The 16,046-nt window shown below is 47.5% G+C and overlaps 1 protein-coding gene across 3 annotated transcripts in view; it reads left to right on the top strand.

Moving 5' to 3' along the window:
• MAP2K4 (mitogen-activated protein kinase kinase 4) overlaps positions 1-16,046 on the top strand; it is a 389,322-nt gene that overhangs the window by 76,700 nt on the left and 296,576 nt on the right. The gene's annotated exons all lie outside the window — the stretch shown is intronic.

The raw sequence follows: 16,046 nt of genomic DNA, 5'->3' as shown, positions 1-16,046 counted from the left end.
CTTTTCTGCGGAGCCTTGTCTTGCACTTTTTTTCACAATATTTGGCCTATTTTTCTAAGTGATCTTTTCTGCGAAGATTCTTTGTGTTCCTTGCGCAGTCGACACAGGTCACCCCGATTCTCCTGTTAGCATCTTAGACAGGTTTTTTTTTTTTAATGTTTTTGGGTAATTTTTATTTTTGTAGTTGATACCCCAGTGTGCCGGTGCACTCGGTGCCTGCCTGCCATTGACTTAGATTTTGTGTCCCTTTTATTTCGTAACATATGCACTTCGGGTTTTAAGCGGTGCCCCAGGTGTATGAGGACTGTGGCTATCATGGATCCAAATGATAAATGTATCCGCTGCCTTGGGACATTGCACGATGTCCGAAGTTGCTGCAAGTGGGCTAAGTTGGGATGTAAGATCTGGCTCAACAAGATGAAGCGGCTCTTTGGGCTGGAAAAGACTGATCCATCGGCATCAAGGAACCTCAGTCACATTGGATGCCGAGCACTGGACATCAACGAGGCCAGCGGTTCTGTTGAGGTTATTGGCTGAGAGGGATACTGGAGACTAGCCATCATCTGGCTCTTCCAAGTTGAGGATGTTAGATTTGTCATCCTCGACCTTTGCACCAGGGAAGGACCGAACCAAGCATAGACAGAAGCCTAGGAAGCATCAGCAATCTGTCCCTGTCAATGAACGGTGCTGTTTTTACTAATGAAGATGTTGGGAAGATAGCAGTTCCGAAGTTTATGTTCAAGGGTGTTAAGTAGGATGAACTGAACCAAATCACTATGAACCTGGAAGATGGAATAGGCCAGATTAACACACTAAAAAGTAGCAAATGACCTGGACTAGATGGTATGCATCCCAGGGTTCTGAAGGAACTAAAAAATGAAATTTCAGATCTGTTAAAATTTGTATCCTGTCATTAAAATCATCCATTTCCTAGAGTGTAGCCAGATGGACTCAGAACGAATGGGTATAGTATGCTCGTGCTAGCAGTTGGAGACGGATCTGACGTCAGCACGGGTATATATACCCCCACAGGAAGCTTAGCAACTCAGTAATTTCCGTCTCCAAAGCAGTTTGGAGAGCCTGCACGCTCGCTGAGCGTGTTTTCCAATACTACTTTCTATTTTTCTACTTTTTTTCTTCTACTTACTAAACTTTCTCCAGGAACATCGAGCCCGCACTCCTGCAGTGATACCCTAAGGTCCCTCCCCCAGTTGAGTTTCCCGGGGTGATTTCCGTGATCCCCCGGAGGTCTAGGCCGCGGTCTGGTGGCCGAATCGCGGCAGGGATCTAGCCCCCGAGTGTGACAGCCTCGGGTCGGGCTGAGAGGCGCCTCGGTCCTGGCGTGGACTTAGCCCCGAGTGAGACGAGTTCGGCGGCTCAGAGGCAGCGGGTGAAATCCTCAAGCGCAGTGGTGAAGGTACTTGCCCTCTCCCCACGCAGCCGGAGACCACCCGGGTTACAGCCGGGAAGCGCCGAGGATCAGGTAAGGCGTACATCTCTTACTTTTTGGTCTCCGAGGGACGAGGATCGGCGGCGTGGCCTGTAGGCGGCACGCCATGGAGGGCGCCATTTTGTTGGCCTTGTTCAGGTATCGAGCGCCCATGATAGGCGCCTGTCTATGACTAAGTGCATATGGTAGATCATTGAGCGTATATTGCTGACCGCATGTTTATGTGCATATATTGGATGGTATTGAGTGTATATTGCTGACCACATATTGATGAGCGCATATTGGATATCATTGAGCGTATATTGCTGCCGCATATTATTGAGTGCTTGTCGTACTAAGCGCCTATTGCTGCCGCATATTATTGAGTGCCTGTTGTATTAAGCGCATATTGCTGCCGCATATTATCGAGCGCCTGTTGTATTAAGCGCATATTGCTGCCGCATACTATTGAGCGCCTGTGGTATTAAATGCAGATTGCTGCCGCATATTGTTGGGCGCATATTGCATTTTAAGCCGCGATGGAACAGAACGCTTCAGCGTCTTCAGCGGCGGCGCCTCCTGTTTCCGGCATTAAAGCCCTCGGCCTCTGCTCAGCATGCCAGCACAGTGAAGAGCCAGACTCCCTTTGTGCCCAATGTGAGGAGGCCGTGGGAGCCTCGGGCCAGGACCATTCTCAACCGAGGTTTGCTGACAGTTCCCCAGGGGCTACCCCGGATCTAGCGGGCAGTCTCGACCAACCTGGAATCCCGGGGGACCTGGTACCCCGGCGATTAGAGACTGTTTCCATTTCCTGGGTGGATCCCTTTAAGGGAATTCATGCCTTTGTACAGATGCAATCAGCTTCCCGTCCAGACCCTGCTGCTGCTGCTGTGGCTGCTGCTGCTGTGGCTGCTGCTGCTGTTGCGGCTCCTGTGGATCCTGTCCCTGGACCTTCGCGCCCTTATCGTGGGCAGGACCTCCAGCCTCCGGACAGTCCGGTTCAGATGGACCCTGATGTTTCACCGGATGAGTCCAAACCCCCGGACGAGGGGGAGCTTCCCTCAGGGATTGAGCCATACCGAACCATGAGGCGGTTCTTCCCTAAAGAGGATCTCTCCAACCTGGTATCTCGGTGCCTGGCGGAGTTGGCTATTACAGGTCCCAGCGCTACGGTACCCTCTATGCAGAACCCTCTGCTGGAAGGCCTTCGTCCTACAGCCCGCCATTTTCCTTTCTTGCAAGCAGCACAGCAACTGATAGATTTAGAATGGGCTGCACCAGCGGCCTCATTCAGAGGGGGTCGGGCCCTGACGGGCATGTACCCCCTGGCACCGGCTATCCAGGAGCTGCTGGCGTGTCCTCAGGTGGACGCCTTGATTAGCGCTGTGGTCAAGCGCACTACCATTCCAGTTGAGGGGGGGGGCGGCCCTCAAGGAGCCTCATGACCGGCGACTGGACGCCATTCTGAAACAGACCTTTGAGGTGGCAGCTCTATCTTTGCGGATCGCAACCTGCTGTATAGTGGTGACGCGCTTCTGTTTGTCACAGGTCAGGAACAATGCTCCAGCAACAGACATGGAGTCAGCTCTCTCGTTCCTCACGGATGCTGCCTCAGATCTAGTCCGTACAACGGCCAAGGGGGTCTCATCCTCCGTGGCCGCCAGGAGGCAGCTCTGGATCCGGAATTGGTCAGCCGATGCTCCTTCGAAGACACGCCTCACCAGAATGCCCTTTAGGGGTTCTTTCCTGTTTGGCAGCGACCTTGATAAACTGGCCAGTACATGGGGCACCTCTCCAGTACTTCGACTTCCGGAAGATCGGTTCAGAAGGAACCAGTGCGCCTTTCCAAGGCCCTCCAGAGGTAGAAGCTCCCAGCGCGTCACTCCCTATAGGAGTCGCTACCAGGCGCCTCGTCCTCAGGCCAGGAACCAGACCTTTCGGACCAAGCAGCGCAAGAGGGGAGCCGGCTCGGGTTCAGGGCCTGGCCGTGCCTCACAATGAGAATCAGCCAATCCATCCGGGGGACGGAGCCATAGGGGGCAGGTTAACCCCTCTTCTACCCCAGATGGGTCGAGATTACGTTGGACCAGTGGGTCCTCGCCATCATCCGAGAGGGGTATTATCTGGACTTTCATCATCTCCCTCCGGACAAGTTTGTGGAATCTTCGTGTCCCATACACAAGAGGGCAGCGTTGGAAGCTACCCTGGCGAGGCTCCTGTCCTTGAAAGCCATCATCCGAGAGACGCCCTAAGATGGCCACCTGAGAAGGTACGCTTGCAAGGAGCTCCCGCTATTACCTAAAAATTTCTTACCTCCATGCCGCACACAAAGCGTAAGGCGAGGGTACGGGGAGGTGAAGGCACATCGACCCCGTTAGAAGCCACTGAACCCCGCATTGAGAGTTTCTTTGCGGCAGCCTCACCGTTAGCGCCGAGCGGGCAGGTCGCTGAAGGGTCGGCGGTGGAGCACGAACCGCCCCTTCTGACCGTCGATACATCACTGAGCCCCGGCTCTCCTACCAGACCGGCTCCACCAGTTTTTGACGAGGGACGGAGTTTGAAAGCCACAGTCCCGGCGGGTTTGACCCGAGGAGGGATAGAAGTGGAACTGCAGAGTTTAACATCTACAGGATTAAATATCGTGGAGGAATCGACACCAACACAGCCCCTCACAAGGGAAAGAGGTGAGGGGTTGAAAGGTGGTGAAATGCTGGGATCGTCAGAACTGGATAATGGAGCCAGTGCAGCAGGGGGAGGGGAGGGAGAGATTCAGAAAACCCCGACGCTGGAAAAGTTAATTTTACCAACTACAGAAATAACTTTATCTACAATTTGGTTGGCATTGCAATCTATAGAAAAATCCATACAAACATTAACTAAGGAAGTAATGGATACTAAAAACCAAGTCCTCTTGAATGCTAATGGCTTAGCCCAACAAAAGTTAAAAACTGAAACCATGGAGGGACGGCTTCAAGAAGTTGAAAAGATACAATCCAATTTAATATTAAAAGAAACAGAAATGGATAGAAGATTTGAAAAAATTGAGAACAGTTTAAGATCACACAATTTAAGATTTGTGAATTTTCCAGTTTTGAAAAATATTTCCCCGGTTGAGTTGTTCAAGTTGTATTGTGCACAGATTTTGAAAATCCCAGAAGAGGTAAAACCTGTGATTACTAAAGCCTTTTACCTTCCGTATGCTGAAGCTGAACGGGGTAATTTGGGGGAACAAATGCCTTTGGATTTAACTACAATTCTTGAATCTTCACAAGAACTGATGGTAACATCAAGAAGACCATTATTGGTTTCATTTGCATTTCTCATGGACAGAAACAATATATTTAAACATTTCTTTAGAAATGCTCAAGCAATTTTTTTTGACAAAAAATGTGGTGTTACCCTGACTTGATCAGGGCGACACAATCAAGAAGGAAGTTGTTTCTTAACATGAGGGGGGAAGTGATTCAAAGAGGTGCAAGGTTAAAATTACAATTTCCTTGTAAATGTAATATAATTTTTCAAGAGCAAAATTACATCTTTTTTGATCCACAGCAATTGAGGGTTTTCTTAGATTCTCATCCACCCTCATAAAACGTACAGCTGGATAGGTTTAAAAGTAAAGCGGAAGGACTTCTCATGTTTTGGCCTTGTTTTTTTTTATGCTTAATATTACCTTGTAATATGCTCCTTTAAAGGTGTCTCCCGTATTTCCTTTATTTTGTTAAAGTACAGTTAATTATTGATGTGAATTGACATTTCTGTATGTTACTTAGGTTTTCTTTTCTGTACTTTAAAAATTTTCATACAAGTGGATGCTTGTTTATAATTGATTAAAAATGCATAAAATGTAAAAAAAAAAAAAAAAAAAGCCATCATCCCAGTACCTGCCTGGGAAATGAATTCTGGACACTATTCCATTTATTTCATGGTACCCAAGAAAGAAGGCACTTTCCGGCCCGTATTGGACCTCAAGTCAGTCAATCGATACTTAAGGGTCCCGAGGTTTTGCATGGAAACTCTGCACTCAGTCAAGATCGCAGTACAGCCAGGAGAATTCCTCACGGCCTTAGACTTGTCAGAAGCCTACCTGCATATCCCGATCCATCCGGATCATCAGCGCTACCTACGCTTCAAGGTTCTGGGACGCCACTTCCAGTTCCGGGCTCTACCCTTCGGGTTAGCCACAGCACCGTGGACCTTCACCAAGGTGGTCGTAGTGGTAGCAGCGGCACTCAGACGGGAAGGAATCCTTGTCCATCCCTACCTAGACGATTGGCTGATCAGGGCGATATCACGAGAGGAGAGCCATCGGGCAACCGACAGAGTGATCGCTCTTCTGGAAAGCCTGGGATGGGTAGTCAACCTCAACAAGAATTGCCTACAGCCTTCCCAATCACTGGAATACCTGGGAGTACAGTTCGACACCCAGGCAGACAGAGTCAGTCTCACTACCAAGCGAAGGTTAAAACTTCAGACGCGTCTCCGGTACTTGATTGGGAGCCAGTCGGCCCATAGCTTGGGATTATCTGCAGGTTCTAGGCCTTATGGCCTCCACCCTGGAAGTGGTTCCTTGGGCAAGGGCCCATATGAGACCTCTACAGCGCTCCCTGCTCTCTCGCTGGAGTCCCCGCTTCCGGAACTACTCCGTGCATCTACCTCTACCAGCCAGAGTGCGGACCCACGGTGGCATACATCAACCGTTAGGGCGGAACCAGAAGCCGACAGGTATCTCTAGAGATAGCCCTGCTGATGGCTTGGGCAGAGGCGAATCTTCAGGACATCTCCGCCGTCCACATTGCCGGGAAGGACAACATCACGGCAGACTTCCTCAGCAGAGAAAGCCTAAATCCGGGAGAGTGGCAGCTGTCACCAACAGTCTTCCAGATGATTGTGGATCACTGGGGGATTCCGGACATGGACTTACTAGCGGACAAGTCCAATGCTCAGGTACCCAGATACTTCAGCCGCAAGCGAGATCCGTTCTCACACGGAATCGATGCCCTGGTTCAGCCATGGCCTCCAGGGACTCTGCTATACGCTTTTCCTCCGTGGCCTCTGCTGGGCGCCATCATCCACAAGATTCAGAAACACCGGGGCCTAGTTCTTCTAGTGGCACCAGATTGGCCAAGAAGACCCTGGTACGCGGACATGAGAAGACTATTGGCAGGGGAGCCCCTTCTCCTGCCTCCTCTCCGGGACCTTCTACGTCAAGGTCCCATCCTCCACGAGGAGCCGGCTCCATTCTCTCTTACGGTCTGGCCATTGAGAGAGCTAGACTGAAGAGAAGAGGTTACTCGGAACCCGTGATAGATACACTCCTCCGAGCTCGCAAGTTTTCCACATCCCTCACCTACGTAAGAATCTGGAGAGTATTTGAAGCATGGTGCGTCACTCATGGCACCAATCCACATGTGACCACAATTCCGATTGTTTTAGATTTCCTGCAGGATGGGCTTCAGAAGGGTCTCTCCCTCAGCTCCATCAAGGTTCAGGTGGCTGCACTGTCTTGCTACGGTCCCAGGAAGGGACAGCAAGACCATTGCCAAGCACCCAGATGTGTCTCGCTTCCTGCAAGGAGTCAAGCATATTCGTCCGCCACTGAAGTGGCCAGTGCCCCTATGGAACCTCAACCTTGTTTTGGATTTCCTCGCGGGATCCACCTTCAGACCCCTTCGGGGCTTTTCTCTCCGTTCTCTAACTTTGAAGATGGTGTTTTTACTGGTGGTGTGTTCAGCACGCCGCATCTCAGAGCTACAAGCACTGTCCTGCCATGATCCCTTCCTCAGGATCACTCCCGAGGCTATCCATCTTCGCACGGTTCCCTCCTTTCTACCTAAAGTGGTCTCACAATTTCACCTTAACCAAACCATATCCCTGCCTACCATGGCGGGTTTGAAGAAATCTGAAGAAGGGCGTTTACTACGCCATCTCGACATAGGCAGATTGCTGCCCAGATATCTGGAAATGACCCAAGAAGTACGAAAGACGGACCATCTGTTCGTCCTGCACAGCGGAAAGAAACAAGGTGAAGCGGCCTCTCGGCCCACCATCGCCCACTGGATTAAAGAAGTTATCCGAGCAGCTTACGTAGAGGCCGGGAAGTCTCCGCCTCTACAGGTCAAGGCTCATTCTACCAGAGCACAAGCAGCATCTTGGGCAGAATCCAGGATGCTGTCGCCTGCAGAAATATGTAAAGCGACATGGTCCTCCCTCCATACCTTCTCCAGGTTCTCCCGTCTGGATGTTCAGGCCAGGGAGGACACAGCATTTGTGAGGGCAGTCCTACAAGGTCCTCAGGCAGCCTCCCGCCCAGGCTGGGAGAAAAGCTTTTGTACATCCCATTCGTTTTGAGTCCATCTGGCTACACGCCAGGAAATGTTGAGATCACTTACCTGATAATCTTTTCCTTCGTGTAGACAGATAGATTCAGCATCCCGCCCAGCTGCCAGTGTACATGGGTTTCACCGATTCAAGGTAAGCCATGTCATTTGTTTACATAAGAGCGTCCCCTTTGCCAGGGGTCGACGCCTTCCGGTTGGGAATGCTGGCGGTCTCTAGCTACTATCAATCGGTCAGGGGAATCCTGTTTCACTATTTCACTGAGCGTCAGTACACACATATCCATAACAGCTTTTGCAAGGAAGATTACTGAGTTGCTACGCTTCCTGTGAGGGTATATATACCCGTGCTGACATCAGATCCGTCTCCAACTGCTAGCATGAGCATACTATACCCATTCGTTCTGAGTCCATCTGTCTACACTAAGGAAAAGGAGATTATCAGGTAAGTAATCTCAACATTGTACCTGAAGACTGGAGGGTGGCCAATGTAACCCCAATATTTAAAAAGGGCTCCAGGGACGATCCGGGAAACTATAGACTAGTAAGCCTAGCTTCAGTTCTGGGAAAAATAGTGGAAAGTATTCTAAAGATCAAAATCACAGAGCATATAGAAAGACATGGTTTAATGGAACACAGTCAACATGGATTTACCCAAGGGATCTTGCCTCACAAATCTGCTTCATTTTTTTGAAGGGGTTAATAAACGTGGATAAAGCTGAACTGGTAGATGTAGTGTATTTGGATTTTCAGAAGACTTTTGACAAAGTCCCTCATGAGAGGCTTATAAGAAAACTAAAAAGTCATGAGATAGGAGGTGATGTCCTTTTGTGGATTACAAACTGGTTAAAAGACAGGAAACAGGATTAAATGGTCCATTTTCTCAGTGGAAAAGGGTGAACAGTGGAGTGCCTCAGGGATCTGTACTTGGTGCTTTTCAATTTATTTATACATGATCTGGAAAGGAATACGATGAGTGAGGTAATCAAATTTGCAAACTTATTCAGGGTAGTTAAATCACAAGCGGATTGTGATAAATTGCAGGAGAACCTTGTGAGACTGGAAGATTGGGCATCCAAATGGCAGATGAAATTTAATGTGGACAAGTGCAAATTGTTGCATACAAGGAAAAATAACTAACCCATGCTGTAGTTGCAAGTGTTAGGTTCCATATTAGGAGTTAGCACCCAAGAAAAAGATTTGGCATCATAGTGGATAATACATTGAAATCGTCAGCTCAGTGTGCTGCAGCAGTCAAAAAAGCAAACAGAATGTTAGGAAGTATTATGAAGGGAATGATGAATAAAACAGAAAATGTCATAATGCCTCTGTATTGCTCCATGGTGAGACCACACCTTGAGTACTGTGTCCAATTCTGGTCACTGCATCTTGAAGATATAGTTGCACTGGAGAAGGTACAGCGAAGGGCGACCAAAATGAAAAAGGGGATGGAATAGCTCTCCTATGAGGAAAGGCTAAAGAGAGCTGTTCAGCCTGGAGAAGAGACGGCTGAGGGGGATATGAGAGGTCTTTAAAATCATGAGAGGTCTAGAAATGGGTAGATGTGAATTGGTTATTTACTCTTTTGGATAATAGGACTAGAGGGCACTCCATGAAGTTGGGAAGAAGCACATTTAAAACTAATTTGAGAAAATTGTTTTTCACTCAATGCATAATTAAGCTCTGGAATTTGTTGCCATAGGATGTGGTTAGTGCAGTTAGTGTAGCTGGGTTTAAAAAAGGTTTGGTTAAGTTCTTGGAGGAGAGGTCCAATGACTGCTATTGATTGGGTTGACTTGAGGAATAGCCACTGCTATTGCTTGTAGCAGTAGCATGGGATCTACTTAGTGTTTGGGTACTTGCCAGGTACTTGTAGTCTGGATTGGCTACTGTTGGAAACAGGATGCTGGGCTTGATGGACCCCTCGGTCTGACACAGTATGGCAATTTGTTCTTATGGGCATCGGAATGTACCAGCTGCTGCTGAGATGACCCCGTGGTGAGGAGAGCGAGTCCTCCAGTGATGCCAGGGTATGCCTCTGCAGCTCACTTTCTCTACCTTTTATTGAATATAAATGTAAAGCTGCTACTTGGAGCTCAGTGCATACATTTATTTATTTTCATTTGGTAGTCTGCCTTTTTCTAGGAAAGGCATAAGGAAGATTACAAAGAAAGATATGAATTGCAATACATATGTTGGGGATGGGAGGAAAGGGCTATGAGTATAGAAATGTGGGAATTAAAAATGCAAAACTATTTACCTTTCACTAGTGTCTGAACTCATATTCTCACCAGGATAGTAAATTTGGACAGTCAGTACTAAAGAATCTGTTTAAAAATCAACTAAAGTTTTCTTCCATCTCCTTTCCACCTTACACCCAGGTCAACTTAAGGAGAGAATAGAAAGAGGATTTCAAAACAAGCTTTAGCTTGAGGTTGGCTTGTACATGGAGAAAGCAAAGTTACTTATCTGTAATTGGTGTTCTCTGTGGACAGCAGGATAAGTTAGTCACAAGTACCTTCCCAGTTCCCTGTGGAATTCAACATTTTTAAAATCTTTACCTATATGATTAAGGGAGTTCTGCAGTGAGCATTTCTGTATACTGAGCCTATGCAGAAAGCTTTCTAGCTACAGTTAGAGCAGATAACATTATCAACAACACAGACAATGACATCCTCATGTGACTGACTTATCTTTCTGTCCACGGAAAACATGGTCCTGCTGTAGATTTCCATAGCCATTTAAAAGACCTCCACTGATTTCATTACAATGGTGAAACATGTGCCTTGCCATGTATTCTAAATTTATACACGCTTTGGTATTTTCTTCTTTCATGTGTGTTTTGTTTTGCTAAGAGCATCAGCTCTTTCTAATTTTTTTTCAGACTATCACCCTTTCTAAGACTTAAGTATTATGTTAAGTTTATAAATTCAAAAGTATATTGAGATCCCTATAATATAGCCAGCCCTTAGAAAAGTAAAAACTTTGAAACCCTAAGTATGTTTTATTTGTCCTGCTAAGGCAGTTAATCCTAGAAGCTGCTACTCTACCCAATAAGGTATTCTTCCTTAATTTGAACCATGCATATTTAACTAATTAATTTGTTGTTCTCATATTCTGCTGTGTTTTTATTGGAAGTTATTTGTTCCAGACTTGATGAGTGTCACAAGCCTGGTCTTTATTTTATATTAGAACTGTAATGTTCATACCTCCTTATAAGGTTGAAATATTTACCTCAAAAAGATGTAGAAACTTATTGGCAAATCCTGAACGTGGAGTTTATTAGCATCCAATCAGATGAATCCAGAACAAGTGGGTTATGCACCTCTACCAGAAGATGAAGACTGAGCAAACTGAAATCACAGTACATATACCCCTGCAGTGACATCAGCCTGCCAGTATTCTCCATCTCCAGTAGATGGTGGACTTGCATCTCCCTACTAGGGATTGCTTCGTTTTCAAGAAAAGGAGAATTAAATCCTGAATCTGGAGTTTATTAGCATCCAATCAGATGAATCCAGAACAAGTGGGTTATGCACCTCTAGCCCGCTCTCCTGGGGTAATACCAAAAGGTCCATCCCCCCAGTTGAGAATTCCTGAGGTGATTTCTGTGGTCCTCAGATGAGTGCCTTGGTCCAGTAGCTGGTTTTTCAGCTGGTGTGGATTTAGCTGCTTAAGCAGCTGAAAGGCAGTGGGTGCAGGAAGCAGATTGCAGCGGTGACGGCATATGACCTCTCCCCCCGCAGCTGGAGTCCATCTCTGTACTCGGCCAGGTAAGGCTGAGCTCAGGTAAGTTTAAAAAAAAAAAATTTATATATATATATTTACAGAGACATAAGGGAAGGCCTTTGTAGCATAGGGCTTCCTCCCCTTTTTTCCTCGGTCTCCATGCTTGGTGCCATTCCAACGTTCATCCCGCTTTGTGGGAGGTGGAGGGACGTGGGCAGCCTGGCAGGTTGAGCAGCTTCGGTAGACTAGGCCCTGCTCTGAGGCTTTTTCGCTGGATTTATTTATTTTATTTTTATTTAAATTCTTTTCTATACCGTCGTTAAGCTAGTTGCCGTCACAACGGTTCACAATAAGGCACATAATTTCAAACTTAAATGTGTTGAGTTATATTAACTAAACAGGTGCCATCAAATACTGTAACATTGTTTCATATTAAATATTATTTAGTGGTTGTGATAAGTCATGTCTACTTTAAGTATATCAGCTATAAGATAAATTAACACTTAAGTCTGGTCTGGATGCCGTGTGGTAGGCCGCAACGGCATTTCATGTGCTTTCTTAGGCTGCCCTCTACAGGATTGTTGGTTCGGGGGGTGTGTCTAGCTGTGCATCCAGGTTGTACATCCAGTTTTTGTGCGCATAGTCGGGCCTTGTTTTATGTGCATCTAAGTTAAGCAGCAGCTTAAATGACCGTCCACTTACCTATGCGCACAAGTTATTGTGCGCATTAATTTTTGAGACGCCTATGTGTGAAACGCCTAAGTGTTGACATAAAAAAAAAAACACGACGCATGCCTCCGCCGCTGCTCAAGCACACTGTCAGCCCTAATGGCGCCTAAGCCTAAGTGCCTTTCTCTTTGCGCTGCCTGTCATATTCGAGTATCTCAACCAGCAGTGCCCGCTTACTTATGCTAGTGCTGTTTGGAGGCTCAGTAAAATTGCCTTCCTCTGATTTCACTAAGCCTGGCTCTTCCCAACCGGGTATAGGCGGCTCAGGTGGGGTGCCTGATTTTGGAACTCCCCTAACTGGTTCCTCAGCAGGGGACGGTAGCTCAGGGAGTATGCCTCAAGTAAGAACATAATATATGCCATACTGGGTCAGACCAAGGGTCCATCAAGCCCAGCATCCTGTTTCCAACAATGGCCAATCCAGGCCATAAGAACCTGGCAAGTACCTGTATTGGATGCTTCTTCCTTTTCGTGAGTAGAGTTTTTCCAGGGATTTCAGTCCTTTCTCTAGGCGCAATCTTCAGCCCTCTCTAATATTCCCAAAGCAGACTCACAGATAAGAACCTTGCCGGGGACCTACTGTTAAGCGCTGGGGTACTGGTAGAATGGCAGCATCACTTCCCAGTGGAGATCTGGATGGCATGGGTGATGACACAAATAGTGACTCCCTTGAGGATGGTGAAATTCCTCCAGGATGAGAGCCATATAGAACTATGCTACAGTTCTTTCATAAAGGTGAACTGCCAGCTCTGATTTCCCAAACCTTTAAAATGCTAGGAGTTCCTGGGGCAGACACTTTGACTGAGCCGAAGAAAAATCCCATTTTGGTTTCCTTGCATAAGGCCTCTTGTTTTTTCGCCATGATGGAAGCCATTCAAGAATTAATTGATCTTGAGTGGGGCACCCCCAGAGGCTAATTTTAAAGGGGGTCGGGTTTGGAAGGCCTGTACCCTCTTGATCCAGTGGCAAGAGAGTATTTGTTTTCCGAAGATAGATATGCTTGGGTGTGCGCTCTTCAAGCGGACCATTATTCCCGTGGAAGGAGGCGTGGCCTTGAAGGATGCTCATGAAAGAAAGATTGAATCTATCCTTAAGCAAGCATTTGATGCAGTGGCAATGACCTTGCAGATAGCTTCTTGTTGCTCCTGGTGGTTTGATCTTGTTTGCTTCTTTCCCAGGAGGTCGATGACTCTGGGGTGAACTCCAGGGCAGTTATGGAGCTAGCTGCTGCTTTCTTGGCAGATGCGGGCTGTGATTTGGTCCGCTCTTCAGCCAGAAATTGGCTTCCATAGTTGCGGCCACTCGTCAGTTATGGCTGAGGAATTAGTCTGCTGATGTGACCTTCAAGGCTAACCTTACCAAATTGCCCTTTAAAGGCTTGCTGCTATTTGGGAGTGAGTTGGAAAAATTGGCCAGTAAGTGGGGTGAATCTCCGGTTCCTCATTTGCCAGAGGATAAGAAATAGACGCCACACTCTTCTACCATGAGAGGTCATACTAGAGGATCCAGGTGTTTTTGTCCCTATAGAGGATTGACCCTTCAGAGAACTTTGCCTTTTGCTAGGTCTCTGTCTTTTTGTCCCCGGCTGCCAAGAAGGGGCCCGGGTTCAGGTAGTGGAACCTCCTGACCCTCCCAAAGAAGGTTTGCCTACCCACCCCCAGGAACAGGAGAGAGAGAGGCGTTCCCCTATCAAAGAAGGCGGGTCAAGATCACATCGGATTAATGGGTCCTGGAAGTGATACAGGATGGATGTGTGCTGGAGTTTCGCGGTGTTCCTTGGGACTTGTCCATGGTGTTCCCCCTGCCACTCGCCACAGAAGAAGCAGATAGTGGAATCTACATTGGCAAGGCTCCTCAGTCTGATGGCTGTGGTTCCAGTGCTCAGGTCTCAAGAAAATACGGGTCAATATTCCATTTATTTCATTGTGCCCAAGAAGGAGGGCTCCTTTCATCCCATCCTGGATCTCTGAGGTCATCTGTGGGTGACGCATTTTTTCATGGAAATATTACGCTCGGTAATAATGGCCATACAGTCGGGGAATTTCTGATCTCCTTGGATCTGTCCGCGTACCTTCATATTCCCATCAGACTAGAGCAGCAACACTTTCTGTGGTTTGCAGTTCTAGGTCGCCATTATCAGTTTTGGGCCCTGCCCTTTGGTCTGGCCACTGCCCCAAGGACCTTTTCCAAGGTAATTGTGGTATGGGCAGCAGAATTGAGAAAAGATGGGAATCCTTATACATCCGTATTTAGATGACTGGTTGATTCGAACCAAGTCGCTGGAAGAGAGCTACAGAGTGACCCGCAAGGTGGCCTCCCTATTGCAGTAGCTTGGCCTGGTGGTGACCCTGGCCAAGTGCAGTCTTCCGCCTCCTCATTCGTTGGAATACCTCAGGATTTGGTTAGAAACAAGGCAGGGCAAGGGTTTTTTTTTGTTTTTTTTTTTTGCCAGAAGCGCGCATTCAGAAGTTGATGAGACAGATCTGTCTGTTATTGAACACTCTCTCACCCGACTGCATGGTCCTACCTACAACTACTTGGCTTAATGGTGGCGACCCTATAAGTGGTCCTGTGGGTGAGGACACATATGTGTTCTTTTCAGCGCTCCCTGCTGTCTCTGTGGAACCCAAAGTCTCAGGACTATTCGATTCAGCTCTTCCTGCCGATGGAAGTCTCCTCCCAACCGCAGAGATGGCTGCAGGCCGATCATCTAAGGAAGGGAATTTCCCTAGCACCACTGGACTGGCTAATACTGACAATGCGAGCCTCCTTGATTGGGGAGCTCACTGTCAGGAGCTGATGGCGCAAGAGTGCTGGAATACAGAGGAGTCTCTCCAGACCATCAATCGACTGGATCCTGGGATGGTCTGATTGGCATGTTTACAGTTCAGCAACAGGTTGCTGGGTCGATCAGTCTGGATAATGTCTGACAATGCAACCATTGTGGCTTACATTAAGAGCCAGCAAGTGTTGCAGGAAATAGATCAGCTAATGGAATGGGCAGAAGTGCATCTCCAGATTTCAGCCTCACACATAACAGGAAAAGGCAATGTAAGAACAGGCTTTCTCAGCAGGGAGAGTCTGGACCCAGGAGAATGGGCTTTGTTGGACGAGGTGTTTCAATTGATTCTGGATCGCTGGAGTCCCCTGCTCCTAGGCCTCCTGGTGACTTCTCCCAATGCAACAGTTCCACGATTTTTCAGTTGCAGGAGAGATCTGAGGTCGTCGGGGGGGATTGATGGCCTAGTCCAGTAATCGCCGAATGACAAGTTGAAGTATGCCTTTCCTCTGTGGCTCATTTTGGGCAGATTAATCCGTAGGATCGAGTTCCACAGAGGGATGGTGCTCTTGGTTGCTCCAGATTGGCCCAGGAGGCCATGGTATGCGGATTTGTGGCAGCTTCTAGGGGACTCTCACCTTCAACTTCCAACACACAGGAACCTGCTAAGTCAAGATCTGGTCCTTCACGAAGATCAGACTCTGTTTTGTCTTATAGTATGACCCTTGAGAGGGCTTGAATGCTGAAACGAGAATATTCTGTGGCAGTGATTTCCAATTTGCTTAGGACTAGAAAGTTCTCCATTTCCTTGTTCTACGTGCGAGTTTGACGAGTTTTTGAGTCGTGTTGTGAGGATTGAGGTTATACTCCTCATTTGGCCAGGATCCCACTCATTTTGGAATTTTTGTAGGATGGGTTGACTAAAGGTTTGGATCTTAATTCCTTAAAGGTACAAATAGCAGATTTCGCCTGTTTCATGGGTCAGGTAAATGGTGGATCCTTGTCGGCTCATCCTGATGTGGCCCGTTTTCTGAAAGGAGTG

Source organism: Rhinatrema bivittatum, chromosome 4 (assembly GCF_901001135.1).
Source record: "Rhinatrema bivittatum chromosome 4, aRhiBiv1.1, whole genome shotgun sequence".
Classification (NCBI taxonomy): Eukaryota; Metazoa; Chordata; class Amphibia; order Gymnophiona; family Rhinatrematidae; genus Rhinatrema; species Rhinatrema bivittatum.
This window is presented reverse-complemented; position numbering and strand designations above follow the sequence as displayed.